Source organism: Periplaneta americana, chromosome 3, assembly GCF_040183065.1.
Source record: "Periplaneta americana isolate PAMFEO1 chromosome 3, P.americana_PAMFEO1_priV1, whole genome shotgun sequence".
Classification (NCBI taxonomy): domain Eukaryota; kingdom Metazoa; phylum Arthropoda; class Insecta; order Blattodea; family Blattidae; genus Periplaneta; species Periplaneta americana.
Window position 1 is genome coordinate 53,726,345 of NC_091119.1, and position 8,076 is coordinate 53,734,420.

General features: G+C 36.9%; 2 long non-coding RNA genes across 2 annotated transcripts in view; one reads left to right on the plus strand and one right to left on the minus strand.

Annotated features, from left to right (window-relative positions):
• The window catches only part of LOC138696041 (uncharacterized), a 44,612-nt gene extending 41,777 nt beyond the window's left edge, over window positions 1-2,835 (plus strand). Inside the window, exon 3 of the long non-coding RNA XR_011331220.1 lies at window positions 1,490-2,835. This is a non-coding gene — a long non-coding RNA (uncharacterized lncRNA). The remainder of the gene's footprint in view (window positions 1-1,489) is intronic.
• LOC138696042 (uncharacterized) lies at window positions 2,740-6,673 on the minus strand. The gene is made up of 2 exons (XR_011331221.1): window positions 6,385-6,673; window positions 2,740-5,169 (listed from the first exon to the last, which is right to left on the minus strand). It is a non-coding gene; the product is annotated as an uncharacterized lncRNA (long non-coding RNA).
• Between the last annotated feature and the right edge of the window lie 1,403 nt (window positions 6,674-8,076).

The following is an 8,076-nucleotide window of genomic DNA, read 5'->3' on the forward strand; positions in this document are numbered from 1 at the left end:
TTTGTATCCTTGTGTCGTAGATGTCTGTCTGGAATCGGAACCAATGTGTCGGCACATGTCTTTGGCATGAGTTGTTTCTGCGCGCTTCCAGGATTTCACAGGTCTCCAAATGTGAGACGGCTATACTGAATGATAGCCCTATATCAACAGCCCATGAAACTCGAATAAACTCATTTCGCCACAAATAGTGACATGTGCTGTTTCTGCAATCCCCGATTCACATGTAAATGTAATAAATTAAAACTTTTTAAAATTCATATTCCATCTGTACTCCTTACTTACTTACTGGCTCTTAAGGAACCCGGAGATTCATTGCTGCCCTCAGATAAGCCCGCCCGTGGTACTTATCCTGAGCAAGATTAATCCAGGCTCTATCATCATATCCCACCTCCCTCAAATCCATTTCAATATTATCCTCCCATCTACGTCTCGGCCTCCCCAAAGGTCTTTATTTGCTTCAAATCAAATTCCCGTGTTTTCCTTAATCGTTCGTGGATTTTCTCCTAACATATTCACGTCGTCCGCATAGACAAGCAGCTGATGTAACCCGTTTAATTCCAAACCCTGTCTGTTATCCTGGACTGTCCTAATGGCATACTCTAGAGCAAAGTTAAAAAGTAAGGTGATAGTGCATCTCCTTGCTTTAGCCCACAGTGAATTGGAAACGCATCTGACAGAAACTGACCTATACAGACTCTTCTGTACGTTTCAGAGACACATTTTAATTAATCGAACTAGTTCCTTGGGAATAACAAATTCAATAAGAATATCATATAAAACTTCTCTCTTAACCGAGTCATATACCTTTTTTGAAATCTATGAATAACTGATGCACTGTACCCTTATACTCCCATTTTTTCTCCAATATCTGTCGAATACAAAATATCTGATCAATAGTTGATCTATTACGCCTAAAACCACACTGATGATCCCCAATAATTTCATCTACATAAGGAGTTGATTTTCTCAAAATAATACTCCTTAAACTTAGTTGTATTCAGTTACCTGTATTTATCGCTGGTCGTCATTGGAATTCATTAAAAATATATTACGCAACATTCTCTATGAGCGTAGGTAGCATTTAAAGAAAAGTAGAAAAAGGCGTAATAGATGCAAACGCGAATAAGTGACAGAAGTAGGGCACCTTGTCATGTCCAAGATGCTGCCAATTTATGTGATGGAAGGTCCAAACAATTACAGCAACACTTGTGAAGCTCTCTTTTGTTGTCCGTAAGTGAGGCGATCCTCTTTTACATGTTACCATATTTAACATCTAACCTGTACACCTAAGAGTGTGTCATCTGTTGATTTCAATGTCAGAGTCTGTAAACAAATGTGATGTTACATCGAAAAATGTGATTTGATATTTAATTTCACTGCATTTCTGTTAAAGTCCAAAGAAATGTAATGGGATTTAATAATTTATTAAGTTAAATTTATGTTATTGTGTTAAGAGATTAATTTCTACCTATACTTTATATTGTTGCAGGCCATGCTGACATATCTCGCACCATTGTAAAGCAGCACTCCCCACAGTACAGGTGACAACTTACATGGTAGAGGAGGCGCGTGTAGAGTTGTACTTGAGGTTCGTGCGGACCTGCAGAGCAGGAGGTTGCCATGTTTGCCAACGTGCATGTATTTCTCTTGTGTAAACTTAAGCCACTTGATTTGTTTGTGAAGTTCATTGGCATGAGATTTTTTCTCGAAATAGACAGCTATGTGGAAAGTTGGAATAAACCATCTTTCGAAATGAAATCACTCATTAATGCCAGTTTTTTGTCTTCAGATCATTTCATTGACACTGCATAATTCAACATTAGAGTTTGTCAGGCGCCCTGTGTTTCAAGGAACAATTCTGTACGTTATTTTAAAAAAAAAAATCTCATTCCCTCGTAATTCGTTCCTAGGATGTCGATTTTTATCGATATTTTTAAACGTTAAATTTATTATTAAATTATAATAAAGTGCATGTTGATAGCAAATGGGTGGAAATTTTCAGGAATATAGTTAGCAGTTATGGCCTGATTGAAATGAATTTGTGATTTTCGTTTCAGATAGGAATGGTATTCATTCATTCATTCATTTGTTCGTTTGTTCACTCAGAGTTTTGTGCCCTCTTCATCTCCGTATACGATCCATATACCATTCCTTTCAGTGTATCTTCATTAGGCAGTTTCTTCTCAGCAATTTCTTTTTCCCTTCCTGATCAGTTTCATTTCTTATTTTCTCTATCCATTTCACATGGTTCATACTTCCCATATCCACATATCAAATGCTTCCAGTGTTTCTCTTCATTTTGTCATAATGTTTCTGCCCCATAATTTTTACTGTATGTGAATTTTACAAGTTGATACCCATATGGAATTGTTACTTGTTGGCAGTCTTACATTAATTCATCACACGCTTTGGATGAAATTCATGTATTCCTCACTTCAGTGAGAGATACAAAATGAATATTAGGGGAGCGTTAGGTTAACTGGACCACTTTTTTTCAAATTAGTCTCAAATATTACATATTTAACTTACCTACATTAAATTTCTTGTGAAGTTTAAGTAAGGTGTTGTCCACACAATATGGGGAGCAATGACTCCATAGTACTCAAATTTTTTGTGAAAAATGAAATTATTTACCAAGTTGAAAAATGACCAGTTAACCGAACTGGTAAGGTTAAGTGGACCGGGTAGTGAAATCATTGGACATGAATTTAATAAATTTAATATCAACTTCAATGCATATTGCAAGAACTCTAAAACCACATTTTATGAAAAATACTAATTATTAAAACATAACATACATCAATTTATCAAATATTTAGCTAGAAACGAGTCCTAGCGAAGGCTGTATTCATACAAGTCAATATTGAAATAAATCATGCCCCCATATCTTTGTCTTAAGTCCTTCAGAGGACGTGGAAGTTTCGTAACAACATCAGCAGTGGCAACAAAGGCACTTTCATTAGTAATAGAAAATCGAGTTGGCGGCAAATGCTGCTTATAGAATGTCACTTGAACACCACTACGAAGTGACTCCTTCACAACTGCTATAAAGTTGCGACCAGACTCTTTTCTCACCCCATGAACTTTAGCAATGATGAAGTCACCAGCTTCAATTTTGTAAGAATCATCATCATCTTCACATTCTTCATTCTAAGAAGAGTCAGCGTCATCTAACACCAACTGCTCACTTTCATCTGATGACGAGTCCAGTGCCAGTCTAGCAGTTTTCCTATTCTTGAACTTTTTTGCTTCTCTGACACGGAATTCTTCTTCCAGACGAGCCTTGATGGGCGAACTAGTGAGAATGAGAGATTCTCCTTTCTTTCGACCACGACCATCTCTTTTTCGTGGTCCACACTATGGAAATGGCTTCAAGATCTCAGGTGACACAAAATTCTCCACTGTCTGAGATTGCTTTTCATTAGAAGGTGAAGGAGCTGGATTACTTGCAGAGGTGCATGAAGATGAAAGAACTGGATCAATATCAGAGGAAAAGGATGTTGAAGGAATTGGATCATTAGGAGAGGTGCAAGAAGTTGAAGGCACTGGACCAGTAACAGAGGTGGAAGACGTGGATGGAACTGGATCAGTAACAGAGGTACAAGAGGTTGAAGGCTCTAAATGGATAGCAGAGACATGATTGGGTGAAGGAACTTGATCTAAAGGACGGTCTGTCATAGATGAGCACAGGAAATCAGCTTCACCAAATGTTTCGTCATTAAAGGGCATTATCCCTGTGGATTTAAATCCTTTGATGATATTGTTAGGAGTGAATGCAAATGGATAAGCTTCACCCACAAGGCCTGCTACATCATAAATGCGTAGTGTCTGTCCAGAATGATTGATTAGCCACCTGTAACAAGCTTTATTGTAATATGACTTGAATGGACCATAAACTGCTACGTCGAGTGGCTGAAGCTTATGGCTAGTATGGGGTGGTATTGTTAATAAAACTATATCATTTTCTTTTGCAAGTGATACAGCCCTTATTGATATATGGCTTTCGTGATTATCTAATATGAGAAGCTTGGGTTTTCCTTGCATGGTCTTTCATGTTTGATGAAATGTTCTAACACAGACAAAAATATGTCTCCAGTCATCCATTCAGAGGTGTGAGCTGCACCTCTACTTCCAGGTGGGGCATATGGTCCTGGAAATGCACATAGGGGAACACAAAAAATGGAGGGACTGCTTTTCCTGTGCTCCCAATAATGGCACACACAGTTACGAGAGTGCCCCTCTCTGCAGAAGTAATTTTACCCACTTGCTTCTGGCCACAAGAGGAAACTACCTTTCCAGGCTTCTGCACTGTTGTGAGACCAGTTTCATCGAGGTTGTAAACATCCTCTGATCCAAATCCAAATTTTTCGTAAGTTGATTTCAAATTTGAAAAGAATTTGTCTACATTAAATTTGTTAAAACTGGTTGCACGGCTCAAGCTTGTAGCCTCTGGTTGCCTGAAAGAAAGTTTGTGCCTCTTCATAAAAGAACGAAGCCATTCTTTCCCAGCCATTTTCTCTTCAGACCAATTTGGCAAAAGTTGCTTATTATTAGCCGCAGCAAATTCATAAGCCAACTTCCTTGTGTCTGTGAATGCCAAACCATAGTGCATACCTGCAACTTTCTTCAAGTAGGAGCACAGAGACAGCTCTTCTGCTGGCGTAAACACCTTTTTGTGTTCATTAGATGGCCTAAAATTTACCTCACATCCATCAACAGATTTGCTGACAAAACGTTTCAACGTCGTCCTTGGGATGTCAAATCGAGCAGAAGCTGCACGAATACTCATTCCTTCTTTGGTGGCTGTTACCACTACTTTCAAATCTTCTACTGAATACGACCGGTGATTGGTTGTACGCATTCGAACACGCGGCATCTGAAATTAAAGTTTGGAATTAGAAGTGTATCTCAATCAGAATTTAATAAGTAATTTAATGCCTCATAAGTGGTGTCTTGTTGGTATCATTTGTGAGGTTCAGCCCTGTCTTCGAACAGTTGACTAACCAGCAAATAAGATAAGAGAATTGCCTACACTTCAGCTTATTAAAAAAGAAATTAAAAAATTAACTTCAATAATATGAAAACTATATTGGGGTTAACTGGCCCGGTCCACATAACCTAACCAGTTTGGTGGCCAGTTAACATAGCACATGCTTTCTTTGTCTGCCTCTAAAATACGGTAATTTCATAGAAGACGGGCACTTGGTTGAATATAGTAAGTATTACCAACTTCTTTATTTCAGAGTTAAATGTTAGTGATCTTTTAGTGACTTTTACATGTTAGTTCTAGGTTTTTGTACTAGGTGTCGCCGTGATTTTCTTTTAATTTTATTGGTTATAGTTGTCATTTGTTCTAGAATTTTCGTTAATTTTGAATGGATAATGACGTTATCAGTTGTTCTTGGTTGTTTGACGTGAGTGGTGTTATGTTGTGTCTGATGGCTAAAGCTATTGAAAGTTTCTCATTTTCTGATTTTTGTGATTTTCTTTCGATTTGATTGGTTATAGTTATCATTTATTCTAGAATTTTCATTAATTTTTCATGGATAATGACGTTGTCCTGTTGTTCTCTGTTGTTTGACGTGAGTGGTGTTACATTGTAGATTTGTCTGCATTTGTCGAATGGGCATCATCATGCTTACGAAAAGCCACTTTTCAGTGCCAATAATTTATTTTATGTGCACAAGGTTGGAATTTTGAAGTAAGAGGGAAAGGAAGGAAACCGTGTTATGAAATGTATCTATTAAATTTTGTGTCGATTTTGGTTTAGTTCTTTCGCTGGTGAAGAAGGATTGTGTTGAATGTTGAGAAGAAAACTGTTTTTCTGTGGTTTAAAGGAATTATTTACTGAATTTTCTGTAGAAGTTAAGATGTAATAAGTGTTCGAAGAGAATTTCATTTAGTGTAAACACGTGGTATATTTATGCAAAGTTGACTGTACGACAAAGTGTTGGTTTAGTTCTTTGTTGCCTGCATGGTTTAAGTTTAGAATATCTTAAAGCCGGTGTCATTTATACTGGAAGTGAAGAGATTGTCGTTGAAGACGTCGATGAGAATTGAATTTTATTTGATAAGATGATAAATTATTATGTTTTGTTTTATGTTTTAGTGATTTGTGGGGGTAAAGTGCGGACGAAAACTGCCAGAAAAGTACTACCAACTATGAACTTCGAATCCCACCAAACACCATAAAAATCAAAGATGAAAAATTAAACATATTTTCATTTTTTGAAGGGCTTGTTCTTCTTTAAAAATATGAATATATGTTCGATTTTCCATCTTTGATTTTGTGATGTCTGGTGACATTTGAACTTCATAGTTGGCAGAACGTTTTGGTAGTTTTCGTCAGCCATGTTGGATTTTGCCCGTCTTCTAGGAAATTACCCAAAATACATATGAAACAACTATTTTTAAAAACAAAATAATCTGTTTTAAAGAGTAAATACTTACGGTTAATATGGTGTAAAGAACTTTTCCGTAACTCTTCTTCAGCAGTGATGAAACCAGGGAAAAAACTTCCAACCTCCTTGAATAACAAAGCCTCTCTAAACAGGTTGCCTTCTGCACTTCAATTGTTTTTGAAGGCTTAGGTTGTCTGTACTGTAGAATTGCTTATGCCATCTATTGGATAGGACAGAAAACAACTCCCGCCAAAATTTAAAAGCATGGACCACTTAACCTACCCGGTCTAGTTAACCTAATCCTCCCCTAATACATGGGAAGTGAAAGGACTTCTTTTTGGCGCTAGGGGAACTTCATTTAAGTTAACCAAAACCATTCTCCTTTCTCTTAAATTTTCTAATAAGGACATTAACAAAATTTGTCTGATGATACTGAGAGATTCATTATCCATTTTACACAATCACTTGTATAACATTACGCAATATTAATTACTTCATTTCATTATTCTTCATTGTACTTTCATCTCATGTTTCTCCGAAATCAAATTGTACTTTATTTTTAAATTTATCATTGTTTTGTAGTCTCTCCATAAATCATACTGTAAAATTTTTAAGTTAACCTCTGCATTGTATTCTGGATCCTAGTGGTCAGCCAGCCATAGATGTCGGCCAGATGTCCCAAATTGTAGAATTAGTAGTACAGTGTATTATAATGCATGTTGTCCATTCTTTGTAAGATTTCCATGGCACCTAAAGAATTTTTAGATAATATTTTAGACATTCCTGTTTTTGATAGTGTGATATTAATTTAGGATAGGCACTAGACTTTTCAGAAGCATTTAGGTAATTTGTTAGAATGATTTGTATCATGTCTGGTAGCTGAAACAACTGACTTTGAGGAAAATATTAAGATATTACATAGTAATTGAATTGTAAAGAAATAACACTTCTGTTGATATTAAGAACTGTAGTAATTTTGGATAGAGAATATGACATAAGAATACAGATTATTATGAAATCACCGACACCTAAGGCAGTGGAGACAACAAAGATATAAGCTCTGTGAGAACAGACAGGTATCGAAACAAGGAAGGCAATAGTGCACATCACATGGGTACCATTGTAGCAGCCCCAATTTAATCAAATAAAGCGCTATACTGGAGAATTAGCACGGCCACTTTGAACCGTGCCGTTACGTTTACCACCAAATTTAAGTAAATACACAATGTCACCAACATAAGAACATGACGTTGGTGTGTGGCGTAGTTGGCGGGAGAAATTTTTTCTCTCTCTGTCTACCTCCTTCGTTCTGAACATTATTGAGAGATAGCACCACTGTTAGCGACAATGTGTATTTGCGTAAATATTGCGAGTAAATTATGACGAGTGCCTTAGATGAGAGGCTCGGGACAGAAACAGTTTTGCTGTAGCGCATGCGCGGACCTCTCATGCAGTGGGAGCGTGATCCTTACTTGAATTTATTTTTGCGTGTACTTGCAGATTAAATGATTGAGATCCCTTCTTGCTCCGGTTACAGGCCTTGCATTTACGAAGGTTATGTTATGTTAGCTTAGCTTAGATTAGGTTAGGTTAGCTTAGGTTAGGTTAGATTAGATTAGATTAGCTTTGGTTAGGTTAGATTAGCGTTGGTTAGGTTAGATTAGTTTTGGTTAGG